Genomic DNA, 21,770 nt, shown 5'->3' on the forward strand with positions numbered 1-21,770 from the left:
CTCAAGTTGGCACAAACTTCTCCCCAGCTTGATGAGGGTGAGAGAGAAAGACAAGGGCCAAGAGAGCTGCAGTATCGTCAATAAAGCAGTTAATTAGAAGAACAAAACAGTGTTTTCTGATTGTGTCAAAGTGATTACAGTCTAAAGCACGAAAACAATCCTGCGTGAATCACTGCTGCATTTAATGTGAATTCAGCCTGAATTGTCCTGAGTGTCCTCTTGTCTGTCTGCTGTGTGTCCACATAGGGCACACAGCAGACAGACAGGCCTAGGTGAGTTGGTATGTAATGACCTTGTATGTAAAGAAGCATTGTTTTGCTCTGCTGTTTAGCATCAAAAGTGAAAAAAGAATGTTTTCTCACTCAAGGAACAAGTTGACATGCATGTCAGACGTGCTGCTGTTCTTCGTGCTCTCCCTGCATATCTGCGCAAGGATGACTCCAAATACTTGAAGCTGTGGGATGCGAGTCTGCACATTAAATGTTCAGAAGTTTTAAGAAAAAAGGAGACACTTCCTATCCTGGTTTAACCAAAGCTTTTTTGTGTCAGCAAGAAATAAGCAAATCTGATACTCCTCTGCTCAGATATAATTAGGGCCTGAGCCTGAAGGTACTTCAGGCGAAGACCCTATTATGTTTGCTCGTTTAAGTTCTGCTTGCAAGTTTTGTATAATACCATAAAAATTTCTGATTAGTTATTGTAGGGTATATAATGGATGAAAATCAGAAAATGAGCAACATATTAATTATCACACTCCAACTATTGAATATCATCTGGCTTTATTTCAACATTAAGTGTTGAATATAATCATTCAGTGAATGTTATGGAATTAAGCTGTTTATTTTCATGGTGAGATTGTGCTCCCCTGTTGTACCAAATTAATACTGTAAGAAGAATTTCACTGCTAGAAAGATGGCACTTGAAAAAAACTGGGCTGTCTCTGCAGAAGAGAGATATTATTTTAAATTTTTGCTATGAAAACCTTTTCCAGACTGAACAAATATGTTTCTGTTTTTGTTCACAAGCACTCCCGGATATGTTATTTTTCTGTGTAATTGTTTTGAGCCTAAAATAATCTGTAAGGTAAAGTAAAACATCTGAAAGTACCACCCCAATCCTGTTTAACTGTTTCAGCCCCTTACAGACTCTTTCACGCAAACATCCAGGAAATGACATCAGCAAAAGTCAGTGAGGGCTCCGGGTTTAAGGCTTTAGGGGGACGTTGGGATTGGGCCTTAAAGTTTTTTGAACTCCCGTTTTCACACTACAGAAACAAGATGGAAACAATGTCTTGTCCTGTTTTTTTCTTTTGCAGCCCTCAGAGAGAAGGGCGGCCAGCTCTCTCTCTTACTTGATCTGACTACACTCCCTATCTGTGGTTGAGTGCTTCCAAGAGATGGAACAAATAATCTGCATGTGAAAACACTCTTAGAATCTGCCAGATGAGAGGTTTTCGCTAGAAAGTGGGGAATTCTGAGTTGTGCTGCATGATTTATTATTAAAAAAGAAACACTATCTAAATTCATATATCTGGGTGATCTCATCTTCAAATGACGGGTATTCTCTTGCTCTTATTTCCTTCCTTTCTTTGGTCACGCTGCATTCACGTTGATGCAATTACTTCACAATAATCCCGGTTGCTATATAAATCAAACAGTGTAAACCATAATATGCTGTTTATTCAAGGTATGGCATACAATACAATTATCTTTCTCACAACTTCCTTTTCATTAACAGCATTCCTCAGTCAGTCACAGTCACAATAGTAACCTGACACATGGTTTGCAAGAAAAGTAGAGAGGGGGCAGTCAGTGTCGGTGAGAGCTGTTCCCATGGATTAGGGGGCGAGGAGACCAGGGGCCTCATGTAACAACGCAGTTTACGTAAGAAAAACTTGCGTACGCCAGGATCGACGCTCACGTTCAGATGCATCAACGTGGAAAGTTCGTCGATTCTTGCGCCGTTTCACGCCAACTCCGGAGGTGCTGTAGAACTCGGCGGAAAGCCGATTCTTGCGTTAACTGCACTTTGGTCCATTGGCGACACCCTGTGGTGGTGTTTGGTAACTGACATTATTTGATAACTGCACATACATCGGGCACAAAAAAGCCTTACAGCGGGAGAATATTAAAGCGCAATTTGCAGCAATAGCCGGATTCTCTAATGTCTAATTCTCTAATGACTGCACTCAAATTGCCATGAAAGCGCCGTCCCATGAGGAACACGTTTACGTTCATGATAAGGGTTTCCACTCCATCAATGTGCAGATCATCAATGCGCAGAGGCTGGAGGGATGGTCAGAAAAAAGTCAGAATTCTTACTTTAATCTCAGAAGTCTGACTTTTTTCTCAGAATTATTATTTTTTCTTTAGTGGCCCTCATACTCTTCCGTAAAGAAGGGATTACACGATTCATGAAGCCAGATTAATTTATTTTGTCCACGAAACGTTTCAGAACATTATCAGGCAGTTCAGGCTCATTGATCCCCGTTAAGTCCTCCTGCGATTGCAGGACCGCCTGTGTGAGGACGGGCTGGCCCGAATGCCACTGGTCCTGGAGGATGACTGAGCCGGCGGACCGGCTGTCGCGGGAGCTGGCAGGTGTGCTGCACGTTGGCGGCATGGCTGACAGATCAATTTCTATTAAACATATTGATTTACTTAAATGGCTGATTCTGCGTATTTGTTGCCTTTACATTTGTAACAAAGCATGAGGAAATGTAGCGTAAGAAATGGAGTTGCCACTTACCCTCCAGGCTCTCGGAGTCAGCGTGGGTGGCGGCGATGATCCCCCTCACAGAGGTGACTCCTGCCTCCCGCTGCTCAAATTCCGTCAGGTGCCCCTCTCCAGTCTGGCCGGCTCTCCTCCGGAGGGCAGCTGTACGCTGCTTGACCTCCACCTTGAGGTCCTGTTAGTGCCATTTTCCATGTTATTTAAATTTAGATTGAAGCCAATTGATTATTGTAGTTGTTGCATTTAGTGATGCGCAGTGTTGAATTTAGTCCTACATTAGCTTGCATTGTTTAGGAAGTTAGAATTGCAGACATGCATTAGAAATAGAGAGGAAATCTTTCAGAGCGCTAGCAGTGGTGCAAGCTGATGACGTAGTGATGCTCGCGCAGGTTTAGTGAGGAAAACTGTGCTTTGTATCACTTTGATCGTTCAGTAAAGGAGGCGCCAACACTTTTCTACCGTCATCATAAAACCTCAAACACGTAGCGACTCGTTCTTTCCATCATTAGATGAGGTTCAGATGTATGAACATGATGATCAACAACACTGGTGATGAGAAGGGAAGTTCAGCCAATAACGGGTCCCACCACTTTGTTTCATCTCCGCTGGGGTGCGTTGCTCTGAACCCACCTCGTTCACCCTCTCACTTCTTATCGCGCTCACAACGTTCATTGTTTATACTGACACCACTGGACAGGCTGCCAAACAGAATCTGCTGCCTCTCCTCCACCTCTCCGACCAGCACCTCCAGCTCGCACGCCGTGAACTTCTTTTTCTTTGATATTGTTTTGTGAGCACCGACAGCGGAGACCCCATTTAAATGAATGTGTATTTATAGTGGGCGTAACCGGGGCGGGCCTGGTACTCTGACATCTGCGCTCAATTCCATGCTGATTGGGATGTATCAAGGAAACGTGCATGGATTCTGGCGTTCACACATATTGATACATCTGGATTTTTTTGTGCGTACGTAACTTTCGCGATTCTTGCGACCACAAGTTTTTCGTATGATATCCACGCAAGTATTGATACATGAGGCCCCAGGAGTCCACTGGGGGGTTTGCAGTTAAAACCAAACTAAACTGTAGTTGTCATCACTATTTAGCAATATTTATTTCCTTTTCTTAATCAGCATATTCACAATAATCGATTAAAATTAGCAGCAAGAAACAGCTGATCATGGTTGACAGCGCTCATCCCCTTTATTTGTCTCTCTCTCCGCCTCCCTCTCTTTGTCCATCTTACTCCCTCCTGTCTTACCTGTGCCTTCACCTTGCTGTCTCCTCCTCTCAAATGGAGTTAGAGCTGAAAGATCTTTTTGACAACCTCAAAATGCAGCAATGCCGAACAATATTCTGTTTGTCTGTCTGTGTTGATTGATCTCCTCTGCCATTGTTCCGGATGCCATGCAGATTCACACTTTCACACATACACACACACAAACATCCTATAGTTATCAGACTGTCTTCATCGTTGTAAACAATGTCTATGTATTGTGTTGCAATACATGCAGTTGTGGTATGTTAAAGTTTGTTTGTCCTCTTTCTGTCTCTCTCATCTACAGCCCTCGCAGTTAGATGATCCAGACCTTGATAACACACCGGTTGGCCTCATCTTGATCTGTGCCAATTCAACGCATGCCACATTCTTCTGCCCAGACAAGACTGCAGTCGTAATTGAGGGTAACATTGTTCTTGAAATGCCCACATTGGCTGATGCACATGTCATGTTTTTGCATTGATTTATGCACTACATTTAAGCTATCTGAAAGACTTGGCCAACACCTTTGACTTCACCCAGAAAGTCTTGATGGGGTTGAAGGATGGAAAGTTGAGGCCCAGGGTGCTGAGCCTTAAGAATGACCTTTTTGCGGTGGAGTAATCACATTTTTGAGCAAGCAAAGTTGACAAAGTTGGTCCTCCACTTGAGGGACAATTCATATTCATAGAGACACTCTTGTCATTTTGAGCATACCAGAGAAATCTTTTTTTTATATAAACATCTGAAAAACATTGTTTGTCTTGTTAGTCTGAATGAGTGCTTTAAATATTGTCACTTGTATTTTTGATGTCAGCATTTGTGGAATTAAGTGCCGTAGGTAAGTTCAATACATACTTTGAGAGCTGTCAACCATATCAAGCAACACTGTGTATACTGTGTACATGCTTTCATTTGACTGGGATAAATCAGTGATCAGAGGGATTTGTGGCAATATTTTTTGACTGTGTTTAGCATCAGAGTGATGTATTGCCTTAACTATGCCATCGTGGTCACCGTGTATAACAGTACACCGTGAAAAGTTGCTTATGCCATAGGTAGCATCTGGACATGCTACAGATTTGTTTTATTTCATATTGTATACCTCATAAGTGATTGTTAAGATAATCATTCTGGCCATTTCCCTTGGCTTTTGCACTTTTCCAAGTTTTTAGGATGTATAAGGGAAGAATTTTCCAAAACAGTTTATATATTGTTGGTTAATATTTGATGGTTGCTCAATAAAAAGGTGAGTTGCATTTAAATTGTCTGAGTTACCAAGTTGTTTACTCAAAACTTTTGTATGTGTATATATAGAGATTTTGAGTTATAGCTTCTTGAAAAAAATTATGTAATCAGTTTTTTAAAAAAAATACTGAACATCTTACTTTTAGTTATATCAAAGCTAAGATTTTAATTTTAATGAAGTATGTACAACTTTATTTGACTTGAAAATTTCAAGTTAAAGTTATGTAAATAATTATGTACAGGTAAGTTAAAGATTTTATTGTGCATTCAATAAAATCATTAAGTTACCATTACTTGTTTTTGTCTGTACTGTGAACAAGAAAAGAATGAGTGAAATGTACTTGTGTATAAAAGTTTCTTTAACTTGCAAAATTAAGTTACTGTCACTTAAAATGACTAGTATGATATACTTAAACAAGAAATCATCTTAAACTTAAAAAATAAAGTTTATATTACTCAAAATTTTCTATGTAATCAGTTTCAGCAATTCTTTTGAGTTGCATGAACTTATCAGGTTTTACAGTGGGAGCTTGAGACATGGCTTTAGATGTGGCGGTAGATAAGTCTGGCTTACCCGGCATATGTAAGGCATGGATTCACCAGCATGGCGTCTTACCCCGGGTGCTCTGTCCTCTGTTGGTGTACGCGGTGCCCTTGCCAACAGTTGAGATTCTGGAGAGGAAGATTAGCAGCCGCCTCCATAGATGGATGGGCTTTCCACGCAGCCTATGCAGTGCAGCGCTATATGGGAAGAATAACAAGCTCCATCTTTCTTCTTCTCTCCTTTCAGCAGCCTTGACGAGTCTCTCACACAAGAGAGGCTTTGGTCTGTCAGGTCTCCGAGGACTCCAAGGTAGCATCAGCAGGCATTGTGTTGCGAACTGGCAAGAAGTGGAGGGCACAGGATGGTCTGGAGGTAGCTGAGTCTCGGTTGAGACACAGGGCTCTGGTGGCCACCGTGGCAACGGGTCGAGCTGGGCTGGGAGCATTCCCTCAACCTCGCTACAAGAAGGCACAAGGCAATGTAGAAAATGTATTCATATATTTGCTTTAACTGTAGATTAATCCATACATATATATTTGCTTAAACTGTAGTCAAATTTATACATATATTTACTTAAAATAGAGTGCAGGAAACACAAGGCAGTGAAGCACAGACCAGATTGTATAAGAGTGGACACAGGTGAAAAGGTCACAACAGGGACTAGCAGGAGTGTAGCTCATGGCTAGCATCACTCCCTCAAGCTAATCAGGTCAGAACAGAGTCCACAGAATTTCTATGGTAGCATGAAGTAGTGGGAGTCAGAAGAAGATAAGAGCAAGGTCATGAATCAGGGAAAGAGAGGTTTTGATCTTCACAGCTGCAACAACAAGTCTACGATGGGAACAGATGGTGCTGGCACGCGCTCAGACAGAAGATTCTGCAAAATAACACAAGATCAAAAATACACACTTGCACGCAGAAGCGATCACATGAGCACCTCCTTGTAACACATAAAACTGGAGAAGATAGTTAGATCGTTGGATTTCTTGCCCCAACGCCAGGGACGACGCATCTGCGTATGCTGACTCCAGGATAGGGGAAGATGATCTCCAGAGCTCTGAATTCTTTCCTGTTAATCTGAATAAATTCTTTTGAACAAACTAGAAGGTGTCCTCTTCAGATTTTGAACAGCACAATATAGACTCTGTGGGTCCTTCTGATTAATTAATGATGACTTGTTGAAAAATTCCTACAGCAAGGACAAACGTCAGCTAGTCCTGACGGACCTGGGGCCTCATGTATCAACGCGGTTTATGCAAGAAAAACTTGCGTACACCAGGATCAACGCTCGCATTCAGATGTATCAACGCGAAAAATTCGGCGATTCTTGCGCTGTTTCACGCCAACTCTGGAGGTGCCGTAGAAGTTGACAGAAAGCCGATTCTTGTGTTAAATGCACTTTGGTCCGTTGCCGACACCCTGTGGCGGTGTTTGGTAACTGACATTGTTTGATAACTGCACATACATCAGGCACAAAAAAGCCTTCCAGCGGGAGATGGCAGACCGTTCCGGGGTGAGTCAGCCGGGCCATGCCCGGGTGGTGGAACTGATCATCCGCCTCTCCCGCAGGTACATTAAATTCCCTTACTTTGCAGTTGAACAGGTCAATATTAAAGCGCAATTTGCAGCAATAGCCGGATTCTCTAATGACTGCACTCATGTTGCCATAAAAGCGCTGTCCTTGAGGTGGACAACAAAGTTTTTCATATCATGACTAAAAACACTGAACCCATGTTTTGCTTCTCATTAACTAGAGGGCCCAAGACTGAATGATGATCTAACAACGATGATTTTAACCTATATTTTAGCCTGCATGCAATTTTGTTTGTTTGTTTTTTAATTATTATTCTCTCTGGAGAAATAACATCAAATAATTTGAGTTTCTTTATGTCAGGCCCTGTCTCTGCTGCTAAGTGCAGCCACATGCTCTCTCTCATGGGAAACAACTGGTTGAGAATCCTGTATCATAAATTGAAGTAAATAAGCAAGTGTCATTGGGTATGCAGTTCTTTTAAAAGTTGGAATTTCACTTCCTTGATGAGGTGTACAGCCATATAGTCTGTTTAGTCTTGGTTTGCACTTTACAGAGGAGCAGCAGGTATCAAACAATGATTGCTGGCAGTGTCCCTCCATCGTAACAAGGATATAAAGAATGTCAGAAAAAAGTTCAGAGATGACTCAAGTCCGGAACCAGACCAGAAGAAGCTTAAAATTACATCTAGATTCTACACAAGATAATAGTCTTCCATTTATTAGAATAACCTGGACACATGAATTTACACAGCGAAGGAAGAGAGGTGATGTTATGGTCAAATGGCTTAATGTCATTGAGAAAAGCAAATACAAGTGAAATAGCTGAAGTGGGGGCATACAGTACACTGTAAAAAATGACTGTAAAATTGACATTAAAATATGTTAAATGCATACAGAAAAGCACTGTAAACCCATAAACATGTTTTTTGCTCAAATCACTGTTAACTTTTATAAACTACCAAACAGAATGTTTTTGTTATATTTACAAAACTTATGTGAGTTAAATCAAATTTATTTGTTAAAGCTACAAATATTGATAACAAAAACAGATAAATATTGTAAAAATCACAACACAATAAATGTGTTAACTTAACATGCACTTACTGCAGAAAGTATAATTTTTGGCTGTTGTAATATATTTAAATCACTTCCTGTTGACTGATTTTAGGTAATGCATAGACTTTCGAAACTTATATTTGTTTTACAAAATACCAAGTGGACTGCCATCCATCCAATTTTATTGTATTCTGTGCTGTGACAATTAAGAATTATATCTATTGGACTCAGTAAGCAAGATATCACAAAACCCTCCACTGTAATATTAAACCAAGCCAAGTACAAAATACAAATACTTTCCTCAAGAGGAGGTTTCTGAGACCCCCTTTTTTCCTCACTTCATGCAAGATCGAAAGACAGACTGAATGTACATAATATGTATTTATGACAGTTTGGAATAATTTTTTGAATAATTTGTATTTTGTGCTGCCCTGTCATGCCATTCTCTAAGTTTGCATTTGTTTGATGGCAGTTTCATCATATCTTTGTCTAATACTACTCTAACTCTATTACATGACAGTTGATTTCCACAGGGAAACAGGAGGCAGACCCTGTGGGACTTTAAAGCAATGTAACAATTTTTCAACACTCAGAGTGAAAGTGGGGGAGAGGGGTAGTCACTACCGACTAGTGGCACAAGCCCTTCCATGCTACAGTTGGCCGACGACAGACAGTTCGTGGGAGCCATTTTGAAGGAGAGAAGTTTGGCGGCAAAACGCAATTTCAGAGAGATGGAACTTTTGATTACTTCAACACAATACTTCTACTTTTACTTTAGCGTATGACTACGGATTTATGAGCGTTTTGGAAGTTTTCTAAAGTGTGCAGGGTAAGACTCCGTTTACTACTGTTTTCCACACATGAGGTAAATGTTTAGCCAAGAGTATGGTGCAAGCTGTGTTTCTTAGCTAGCACCTGACGAGTGAGACTTATACCACAATGATGCAAAGCATAGACATTTTTTTAGAGAAGTCGTGGCTGTTCGCTTGGACAATTTAAAGTTTGTATGGTGAGCTTTGCTTTAACTACTTTTTTTCTAGAAGTAACATATGCCCTCTGAATGTGGTGGTACACTTGGTGTAGCTTTGCTAATTGGCTACCAAGTCTGATAGCCTAGCTCAGTGGTTGATAATTCAGTTCAGTTCAGATGAAAAGCACAGGCCAGCAAGTTCTGTGAAAAATGATCACCTGTGTGTTTTGTGGAAAGAAATTGGAATTTTTAAAAGCTTATGTTCTACATTGCAAAATACATAGGACTGAGCCGCGGTGTATTTTCAAATGTCTTGGCTCCGACTGTAGGCAAACATTTATCACCTACTCCTCTTTCAAGGTGCATTTTTATAGAGTGCATAATGTACAGGCACTGCAAGCTGCTAAGTCTGCTGTTGCAGATTTGAAATGTGCCATTTCATTGTGTACCCGCCATTTTCACACAGTGAAAGAGTTAATGTCTCACTTGAAGGTTCATATAGGAGAAGGCAGGCCAGTGCCATGTCCAGGAACAGGTTGTAAGCATGTGTTTACAAATAAATCTTGTTTTACTTCTCACATGTGTAGAAAGCATAAGACAGCATCAGTGACACATACAGGGAAAGTTGTCCTCAGCCCCTAAATGTCAATGTCAGCACATTTGATCCAGACCGGGCCATTCCAACAGCAAGTGCAGCCAGTGATATTTCAGAGATTGATAGTCAGTCATATCTAAGGAACTTTTACCTTAAATTGCAAGGACAGCTGCTTATCCCAGCCTCTACTATACAAACGACTGTGGAGGAAATGCAAACTGTGTATGTGTTAGGTCAAGCCTACACATTAAATAAAGTAACTAAATTCTACAAAATATGAACCTTCCAGACGAAGCAGTCACTAAAATCTGTGACTGTATCAAAGAGTCAGATTTGTTCTCTGCGTGTCACCAGGGGCAATTAAGAACAACATACTCCAGAAATCAAACATTCACAAAGATTTTGAATTACACAGCAGCCAAAAAAGTGGAATTGGGAATGGATGAAAAAATGACAAAAAAAATATGCTTACTACGAACCATTGGCAGAAACTCTTAAGAACTATTTCAGTCACATTTATGGACAAATGCACAGCCAGAACTGTTTGGAGATCCGGATCCTGAGATTTTCACTGATTTGTATGATGAACACAATTTCAAATGTCAGCAGTTCTTTCGAGAAAACCCTGAAAGCCTCAAACTTATTTTGTATCAGGATTCATTTGAAATTGTAAATCCCCTTGTATCTGCGAAAAAGACACACAAAGTTCTTGCAGTCTATCTGTCATTAGCAAATATGCCCATTCATTTGCGTTCCAGTATTGATAATATGTTTTTAGTCTTCGTGTGTGTGAAAAATGACTTCAAGCATTTTGGAGCAGCTAAAGTTTTCTCTGAGTTGTTGTCCATTCTGAAATCCTTGGAGACAGAGGGAATAACTGTAGATGGAAAAACAGTCAAGGGTGGTCTTTATTGCATTGCAGGGGATAACTTAGGTTCTCATTGCATAGGAGGCTTTACGGAGAACGTCAGCCGCTCTCAATATTTCTGCAGGTTCTGTGAAATCACAAAAAGGGAGTTTGAGGCTGATCCTAATGCCTGTGGACCTCCATGCACCCCAGAGACATATGACACAGCTGTTGCTGATCTCCTCACTGAAAACATCCAAGAAATCAGAGGAATAAAGGTAAACTCTGTCTTTAATACTGTCAAGTCTTTTCACGTAGCCCAGCCTGGGCAACCTCCTTGTTTAGGTCATGACCTATTTGAAGGAGTGCTGTCATATGATCTTGCACTGTACCTCAAGAACATGATAAAAAAGTAAAAGTGGTTCACATACTCCCTCTTAAACAGACGCATCAAGCAATTTAAATATAGTATGTTCAGAAGCGCTGACAAAGCCATCTACTGTTAATCCTGAAGGAGGTAAATTGTCAGGGCAGCCATTCTAAACTGGAACCCTTTGAGATTAGTTCCAGTGTTAATTTGGGACAAAGTTCAAAACTATGAAGATGAGGTTTGGCACTACTACTGCAAGTAACATATTGCTGTGCATTTTATTCCAACCTATACAGTGACACTATTAAACATGCAGTAAGGAGTTGGCCTTTTCAGAAAGCAACACAACAGTTACTACAGGCATTCAGTACAAGGGTAGACTATAAAAAAGGACAGTGTAATGCCCTTTATTTACACACACAGCCCCAATTTTTCCAGTTTAACCGTGATAAGCTATACCATCCATCGTCATCTTCCGCTCATTCCTTACTAGTGAGGGTCGGGGGGGGTTGGGGGCTGGAGCTTATCCCAACGTCTTTGGGCAAGAGGTGGGGTTCACCCTGGACAGGTCGCCACTCCATCGCAGGGTCAACATACAGAGACAAACAACCATTCACACTCACATTCATACCTACAGTCCATTTAGAGTATCAATCAGCCTAGTTCCCAAATTGCATGTCTTTGGACTGTGGGAGGAAGTAGGAGTACCAGAGAGAACCCACACAGGCACGGGGAGAACATGCAAACTCCACACAGAAAGATCCCACGCCCGAGCTGGGCCCGAACTTTCTTGCTGTGAGGCCTCAGCGATAGCCACTACACCACCGTGCAGTCTGGAAAAACTATACCAATTGAGCTTCTGTTTGTATTGTGTTGTAGTTCTTTATTTTCACCAACGGAGGGCACATCAGTCACAAACACAGCGCCACTGGCGGTCTGAGTTGCCTTGGGGGTTTTTTTTTTGCTCGTTTTTCCTTCCTTTTTTCACTGATGCCGATGGGAGCAGACAGGCTACAGCTAAGAGAGAGCAATAAGTGTTTAAAGAAAGATAAACTAAATGAAAGTGGATAAAAACTATTTTTGTTGAAAGGCATCGATTCTGAGAAGTATCCGCATCGTGAGGAGTATGTTTTTGGGTTGTGAACATCACCGTTAATCTGTTTTTGTGGAGGGAAAACTCCGGTGAGTAAAAGCTATTAGCGTTTAGCATAGCATGTTAACAGCTGCCGACCATGGCTGGTTGCTCACGAAATACATGGATATATCATTAGTTATGTTGTCATGATTCTTTTTCTTCTTCTTTACCAACCGGAGATATATATATATATATATATATATATATATATATATATATATATGTGAGAATGTGTGTTTATTTTGTACTTCTGTGTAGAAAATGTGCTAATTGAACCGTTGCTATTGTAAAATGCTAGCTAAAGCTACAAAGCTAGTGGAGTTAATGTTTTGTGCTAAAACACGCAGCAGTGTGCAGCTGAGTATTACTGAGAGACAGTTACTTGATTCGTTTTTTTTCTCAAACATGATTCAGATGTGATTCAGTTCATGATTTATGTGCATTATGTGGCGGTAAAGGCTTAAAACAGCTAAAAGTAGTTAAAAACAATTCATATACACCATTTTGTGTGTGTTGGCTTTTAAAAGTTCATTTTATAGCTGTTAATGATACATTGTCAAAATTGAGTGGTTCATCTTCATTGATTTAAGAAAGAAAGGATAAATACTGTACAGTTGATTTAAGAAGATGTTTGGAAAGAGATAATTAATGGATCTAAAAAACTGCTGCTCTATGCAGGTTTTTTTTTTTATATATATGAACGATTCCGATGTCGAGCCAGAGCCCGAACCAGTGAGACGTGGAGCAGGGAACGGGCTTACATGCGTGGAGGGTGTAATGACGAAGGTCGAGATCACATTGTATCACATCATACAGATAAGAGACAAAAGTCACACTACCCGGGTAAATGAGTGACACACACTGACTCTGGACAAACTGGACACTGACTGTTTTGGACATTTGACTATTTTTGGACTCATTCATTTATCATTTTGGGCCCATTTTTCTATTTTATTTGCACTTTGAATATTATATCTCTTGCTGAGAAATTGTTTTGTGGTTATTTACAACTAAGGTTGTTATATGTAAATTGATGGTGAATTTTGAGTGATAACTGTTTTTGAAATACCAAGAAGTACACAGTAGTCGGTCGTAGCTGTTTTTTTTTATTTGTTGAAATTGAAGAGAAGCTTTCCTGCCAATAAATATATTCTTGTTACGCTTTCCTTTCAGAACCGTTGTCCTTGTCACATTTATCCTCCCTGAGCGAAACTATATCTTCTGATCTCGCCCAAAATTACAAGAAGTGACATTAACTTTAGTGTCATTGTCACATAGAACGTGTTACATCAGTTTCTTGTGTACAGAAATGAGGCGTGTATAGAGTTTGGTGAACTTATACTCATTTTAACCTCTTCCACTCACAGCATATTTTCAGGAAAAAACGCCTAAAAAGACATACCCATAGTAAATGTGTAATTACTACACTTTACTAAAGGTTATATGCATGTTCTTGGTGTCCTTGGACATCCAGGGACTTCAGAGAATGTGTTCCAAGTGTCAGAAGTGTTGTATCTGTCATTAAGCCTGAGTAAATTGGAATAAACCAGAGGAAAAATTACGTTTTTTTACTCTCGCCAAAATATTTTATTTTTTTGACAGAGGAAAACACTATGCCAGCAATGATTTCATGCACCCAGACACCACTGATTAGCTTCATCCACTCCTTGACCACAAATTTACCAAAGTTGATAGAATTTGGGCTAACAGTGAAGCCTACATCAAGGATTTTGTAAGGATACACCCTGGCGATAACTCAATTTTCAAATTGTGCCAAAGGAATTATTTTCTACCTCTGATGAAAACTGGCTCCAAATTACAATGAATTTTAATTTTAGTTGTCTACTACTAACTATTGGAGCTTTTGGCTTTTGTTCAGCGGTCTGCCTTCGTCTGTGGGGCGCTGCGTGTAAAAGACGGCGAGAGCGCATAGTTTGTGCAGGTTTTACACTCAAAGTTTTACGTAGCTGGGATTTGTAGTTCTTGGAATGGTAGGTGTCGATCGATTCAGTAGCTTCTCCCCTTTCCAAAGACTACAAACACTGCCGTAAAGAAGTCGTCTACGTGACACTATTCAACTTTGATTCCGCTGTGGTCACAAAATTTAGATGTCCCGATTTCGTACCAAAACAGATTAAAATCACCATAAAAAGGTAACGTTTGCATTAAAACAGACACCCGACCCTGTTTTATGAGCATGAGAGTCCAAACTTTGATTGAAAATTGAAAAGTAAACATTGCCGTCAAATTTCAGTACATTTTTACAGCGCCCAATTACATTCAGCGTTTTTCGGCCCGGCGGCGGTCCGATCGGGCCATAAGGGTTAATTAAAAAATGACACATCTGTATATGTTTTTCTGGATGTCCACAAAGGAACCTTTCTTTCAGAGTATCATCTGTATTTTGTGTCAAAAGACAGTCTCATATTAAGGTGCATTAGCATCAATGATCTGCCTGATTTCTATCCTTTGGTATCACACATTCTTGATGGATACCAAATAGTTCCACTGAAACACAGTATTGTTGAAAAATAATCGTATGGGCTCCCTTGTTACTGTAAATAGTTTGACATTTATATGTATAACTGTTAAAAGATGCATGTCAACAAGGTTTTCTGTTTTATGCATGATCTGTATATATTTTTTTCTCTTCTTTTGGATATGGCACTTCTGTTTTAGTACAGATATGGGTGACCCAGGGCCAATGTTTCTAGATGGCGCCATCACAGAGGTCCTGCCAGAACTTTCCGCAGCAAACAAAAACATCCTACAAGAACACTTGCAGTCCATTGGAGTGGAGACGTGATGATCTTCAGTTTGTTACGGAGGTCGACTTGATGACTGTACTAAGACCTGTACAGGCCAGAAAACTTCTTTCTGTCTGGAAACAGAAATGTAAGTAAACATGCCAAACCTTTATTCACAACTGAATAAATACTGTATTTACCGGTAATGTCTTTAAACAAAAGCCAACATGCATATTGTGCAATATTGTATTGTGTGACTTCTTAATCTTATTTCTTCTTGTTTTCCATTTAAAGACCATTGTTCTCCTCAATCACTGTCATCGCCCCGAAGTTCATTATCAACGTCAGTGTCCTCCAGCCCAGGGCTTGACATAGGGTGGGATGATTTTGAAATTCCTAGGCGAAAGTTCCCTGAGGAATTGATTCATTGTTTGGAAAGAGGAAAGAGACCAGGTCCAAAACTGAGGAAGCAAATGGTCCGGATTGTTGCAACCGAGACGATGGGGAAAAGCAATCTCGTTGGTAAAAAAACATGCAACTGTTGTTGCAAAAAAAATGGTGGCGAAATATCCCCGTTCAATGCAAGACGTTATAGAAGGAGATATAGTTGGAGCAGGCTACCATTCTCTTGTCAAGCAGCTGCAAAACAGAATTGAAAACGCTAGGCGCACTTCAACACCCAAATTAAGAAAAAGAAGACATCCTTCTGACTCAGAACAGACAGACGAGATGCCACAAGAGGAGAGAGCAGCAATGCAAGACACATATGGATGTGTGCGCTGGAACGTCAAGTTTCTGCCCCTCGAAGAAACTCGGGAGAGCCAGGAACAAAAATTGGAAAAGCTGAAGATGATGTTCCAACCATCTGATGGCAACCCAGACGACATAAAATGTCTCATTAAGTCCACCTATTACACACAGCGCCAACATGTCAATCAGGGCAAAAGTATCAAGTGGCTTAGAGAGGAGTGGCCATTTTTGTTTGAGGAACTTTGAGGAACTCCTCTTCAAGGAACTTACTGGGGTTGACCTCAAAGAAAGTTTCTCAAGAAATTTGGATTCGAAGGGGCAAAGGCTTCTCAACTATATGACCACAGTATGTGTCCTCAAGAACAGGAAGGTGCTGACTTATGCAAGAATTCAGAAAGCCTGGGGACCAGAGAGTGGCTCCTCTGAGGACGTAAAAGAGATGCTCCTCCTGCTTCTTAGCTACTTTAATGAGAAGGAGGAGTCCTTGTTGTACTATGTGGATCACAACCCTCGAGTCCTCACCCTGATCCAGGACATCTCGGACCACGAGTGGCGTGCGAATTAATCAGACTCCTTCTGTGGACAGGTTTGGGCATTTTTTTTGTTTGTTTTAAGAGCTAAGTTGTATGATCTAAATGATCTACTGTTTGAATCTGTTTGCTGTTTTGGGCATGGCACATCATTTTGCTAATGTGACACGTTCAAAGAGGCTAATCGGTTTGAGTAGTCAACTTGAAATGCCTGTTACTGCCCTTTGAGATCACTTTTATTTGCACTAATGCCATTGAAAGGTGTTTTGATCTGTGAAAATTTCAAGTATTAGTTTGAGTTTTGGACTTGTCTTACTGAGATGGATCAGAGTAAAAGAAGGGGGGGTGATTCCAATTTATTCTCTCTGTCTCTGAGTTTTTTTACTTTACTTGTGGACATGCAATGTTTCAGGTCTCTGTTAATGGCAGATAATTAACTTTTCAAAAGGGATATTTTCCTCTCTTTTTTAAGACTGTGTAAGTGACTTTTACATCATAATGTTATTAAAATACAAAGATTTACTGTTGTACTAACACTTAAAACTATTTTTTTGTGGAGTATTTCCCTGTGTATTTTACCATTTATCAATTCAGAAAACACAGTTAATACTAGTAAGAAATACAGGAAATTGTCTATTTAAACATAATACCTTAACGCTAAATCAGCAATATATTTTTGTTGACTTTACAGTATTTCAATGTGAATTCAGTGTGATTTCATTCACTGTATATCAATTCACGTTTTGTCAGTAAAGTGAAATACTGTGCTGCTGTATTTTTTACAGTAATTCACTGGTAACTACAGCTGCCAGCGAATTACTGTAAAAACTTTTTTTTTACAGTGCAAATACAGGAGCTGTCATAGGTCATATGAATGAATGCATGAGGCAATGCATGAGGAAGGGCTTCAGGAATCTGATTGTGAAAAAAAAACTAAAAAACTGGAGAGGATATGACGTTGCTCCCAACTGTAAGAGTCATATGTAATCCAGCAAGATAGCCTTGCAACCAATAGGAAAGCCCTCCGTAAAACTAGAGCAGCCAACTACTCAGCATTAATAGAGGAACACAAGCACAATACCAGGTTTCACAGCTCTACTGAGCCAAGTATTCCCGTTTTCCTCAGTAGCAATGACTTCTTGAACTTTTTTAATGACAAAATTCTACTTACTAAAGAGAAAATTCTTCTCCTGCCTTCAGCTGGCACCACTTCATCTATAACCTTAGGAACCTTAGAGGCAGCTGGAGGCCTAGACATATACCTCTATAGCTTTTCTCCAATTGATCTTCACAAATTTAGGACAATAATTTCCTCCTCTAAACCATCCACCTGCCGTCTAGACCCAATCCCACTTATGCTGCTTAAATACTCTTTACCCTTCATCAGTGGTCTGTCCCCGCTCTCCTGCTCTCTTTTCCTCCAACCAAACAAAGCAGGCCGTCCCCATTGAGCCTGGATCTACCCAACATTCATGCCTGTTAAAAGGAAGGTTTTGTCACCACTGTTGCAGGATGTGTTTGCTCATGGAGAATTGTTGGGTGGAAATTCATTGAAAGAGTGTGGTACTAGTCCTTCTCTACTTGTAAAGTGTCATGAGATAACTTTGTTGTAATTAGGCAGTATACAAATAAAATTGGCTTGACTTGACTATAATCCAGTTTTCTTTCCATTTCTCTCTTTTTGAAATCTTTTTTCAGCACAGCTCCAATTTAATGCCCTAAGTTCCTTTCTACTACATACATACAGAGCACACAAAGATGCTACCCACAATACAAACACATTGCGGCACTAGCTGCTAGCAGCAGTTTTCAGACTGGCTGAATTTATATGTCATTCTTTAGTTTTTCTTAGATAGAATTATATTGGATATCTTTAACACATTTGCCATTGGTTAACTTACTAAAGTATAAGTTGTTTTTGTCTTTCTCTCCCTTAATATTTTTTGAACTGCACATATTAATACTTAGGTTTTTTTCAAGGAGCAGTGACATTTTAGGAGGTTCAATAATTGGCTACTTGTTCAGCTTAGCCTTGCTATTTTAGGCAAGGACAATTGTTAGCTTTAGTGGTTTTAATAACTCAAAGTTTGGTAATACATAAGAAGATGCTGGCAGCAGAAATGACTGGTCAGTCAGATTTGCCTTGCTAGAGCTCAGGGACATGCACAAAAAGGGGCTGTTGCTCTACCCTATAAAAGAGCACCCCCCCCTTACTCTGATATCAGCCATCAGTCCTGACTGGTTAGCATTATGTGAATTATTGTAAAATATGATGATTTAACCAATTTTAAACATCAGTTTTAAATTCTATGGACCATTAAAATAATAATAAAAACAACAACTCATTATTGCTCACATAGTTTATTGTTACTAGTTTAAGCAGAAATAGGATTTTGCACCTTGAGCATGACACTGTCATCTATAATTTGATATTCACCATGGTTTTATCATGTAATTACTTGAAAACAACAGCAGGAGCTATGAAGAGCATTCAAACTTTTTTAAAGTAATAATGTGAAAAAATAACAAATTCAAACTTTAAATGTAAACTACTTTAAAAAAGGATTTTGATCAGATATTGTATTCATCATATAAAATAAAACATGTAGCAAACCCAAATGTGTTTTTGTGCCTGCTGTTTCTCGTTTTGTCCACCAGATGACAGCTCGCACTGTTTGTAGCTTGAGGTTTGAAAAACAATTATTTTTAGCTGCATTTTTGACATGATTTTTTTGTACAGAGTTACATGATTTGTGTTTTGGTTATAAGTAAGGGTAAAGTGTGATTTTGTTTGCTTTCATGTATACATTTCTGCTTGTTTTGAGATAGGTGTGGTTTTGCATGGAACTGGATTTTGTTTTGGGGGACCACACACTGCTTCCTGCTTCCTTCCGGTGTGGTGTGGGCGGGCTAACCCTAACCCAATGCAGCGGCTTGACTACGCAACGGAACTAACGGTAAAAGTAAAAGTTTAACAAGGCAAACAAATGAGTATACAACAAAGAAACAGAAATTGCAACGGAAAAAAACAACTTTAACGGCTGATTGTAGTCTAGCAACCCCCCGAGGAGGCACAAGGTTGGTGTATGTGGTGATAGTGATTATTTAATTAGCATCACTTGATGATTTGTGTACTCACGGTGCTAATATGCTAACACTCTAGCCCACTTGTTAACGTTAGGTGGCGGTATTTGCTTGATATGGTGCTAAGTGAATATTGATACAGATGGAAACAGTAAAGTAATTGCTTTTTTTGTCTTTGTTTTGCCAGGTCTCACGTTGGTTTTATGGAGTTGCTTTATGGAGCTTCAATAAACATTAAAAACCGTCAGTCGGGTCATCAGCATGTTGGTTGAAACTTGTATTTATGCAGAAAAAAACAGGTAAAAGAAGCAGCGTTGTTAGAGCCTGAGCCCCTGTGCGCCCGCGGCCGGGTGGGCACCGTTGGCCCGCAACCAACGGTGTGAGAACGAAATTGGTGCGACTTGTCCTTGAAGAGATAGAAGCCTCAGTGTGATGCTCAGTATCACTGCAGAGCTCAGAGCTGGGCCTTGCAGAGGCACTCCCCCCTGCTCTCTATCGCTGTGTCAGAGTGGAGAGCAGAGGAGGATTGAGAAAGTTTTAGTGTTTCAAAGCCTAGTAACTCCCCAGATCCTCACCAAAAGTGTAATCAAATAGCATAGTCTTGGAGGCATTTTTGTCAGGAATCCAACGGTGTATTTCTCTAAGCGATGGGAGTTGTAGTTTAGATGTGATCAGTGATTGTTTGAGACTATGTACCTGAGAGGAGATCAGCTCCCCATTGACTTGCATTATAAGTATGAATTTTGGCCCAAGTTTGAGGGCTTATCAAATGGGAACGGAGTGGGTTATTATGTCGCCTTTGACAACTTTTGATCCTTAAAATGTCTTGAGTCATGTGTTCAATTTTGGAAGCTATCGCGTGAACAGTCTAGGGGGAGATAGTTTTTATTTGGGGAGTGCATTTGGCCAAAATTGGACATTTATGTCTAATTTGTGCGCATGCGGTTGGAGTTAGGTCAGGGGGGTCTATGTATGATTTGTCTGTCTTGATGAGACGAATAAAACAGTGTTGGTCCCATGTCTGTAGGACATTCCTACAGGCCGTGGCATGGTTATTTGTGTATGTAGGTGGCGCTATTGAGGAGAGCGTTGTTGTTTTTGTAATTATCAAATTTTTTATCGCACCCGATGTGTTTGCCAAATTTGGTGAATTTTCGAGCATGTTTAGGGGGTCAAATTAACTTTTGAAGTGGCAAATGTGTCGAGCAAACATAATAGGGGCTTCGCCCCTACAATTTGGACACAAATGTCCAATTTTGGACAGTTTTGTGCCCCGAACAAACGCCATCTCCTCCTAGGGCGTTCATGGTATCACTTCTAAAACTTTATACATGACTCTCCAAACTGTGCTGATTAAAAGTTGTTAAAACATACATACATACTCTCAAACACTCACTTCTCACATGTAAACTAAAACTCCCACAGCTTCAAAATACACACCACTGTATTCCTGACAAAAATCCCAACAAAAATATGGTATTATGTTCCACTTTTGCCCAACATATGCAGAGGTATTTGATTTTGACACACTAGAAATGTCAAAATCCTCCTCTGCTCTGAAGTACTGAAGGGTGCGGCGAAAAATACAATAATTAATAAAATAAAAAGAAGCGCTGTACTCAATAGCGCCACCTAGATAAACAAAAAGCCAAGCCACGGCCTGTAGGAATGTCCTACAGACATGGGACCAACACCGTTTTATTCGTCTCATCAAGACGGACAAATCATACACAGACACCCCTGACCTAACTCAAACAGGATGTCCACAATTTGGACACGAATGTCTAATTTTGGACAATTTTGCGCCCTGACAAAACGCTATCTCCTCCTAGGGTCCCATGGTATCGCTTTCAAAACTTCATACATAACTCTCCAAACTCTGCTGATCAAAAGTTTTTATATAGCATAAACGGTTTGGGTTTTATAAGCCCTCAAAGTGGGGGGAGACACTTTTACACTTTTCACCTTACAATGGAAACTAATGGGGCACCTGTCTGCTCTCATGGTACATACTCTCAAACACTCGCTTCTCACATGTAAACTAAAACTCCCACAGCTTCAAAATACACACCACTGTATTCCTGACAAAAATCCCTACAAAAATATGGTGTTATGTTCCATTTTTGCCCCACATATGCAGAGCTATTTGATTTTGACACACTAAAAATGTCACAATCCTCCTCTGCTCTCCACTCTGACACAGACAGCAGAGGGCAGTGGGGGAGGGGTTCTTAAAGGGCCAGCTCTCAGCTCTGCTCTCACTCCATCAGACTCAGGCTTCTAACTCCTAAACTACAAGGCCCAGGGATTTAACAATTACACTGTTGGATTCAGGCCGGCGTGAACGGCCACGTGGGGGCTCAGGCCCTAA

At 40.2% G+C, this 21,770-nt stretch overlaps 1 long non-coding RNA gene across 1 annotated transcript; it reads left to right on the plus strand.

The window, feature by feature from the left end:
* The first annotated feature begins 11,960 nt into the window (after positions 1–11,960).
* Positions 11,961–17,963, plus strand: LOC147262241 (uncharacterized). The gene is made up of 4 exons (XR_015112530.1): positions 11,961–12,335; positions 12,967–13,131; positions 14,968–15,183; positions 15,330–17,963. It is a non-coding gene; the product is annotated as an uncharacterized LOC147262241 (long non-coding RNA).
* The last annotated feature ends 3,807 nt before the right edge of the window (positions 17,964–21,770 follow it).

This window comes from Aulostomus chinensis, chromosome 4, assembly GCF_037954235.1.
Source record: "Aulostomus chinensis isolate RoL2024-O1b breed Wild chromosome 4, RoL_Achi_v1.0, whole genome shotgun sequence".
Classification (NCBI taxonomy): Eukaryota; Metazoa; Chordata; class Actinopteri; order Syngnathiformes; family Aulostomidae; genus Aulostomus; species Aulostomus chinensis.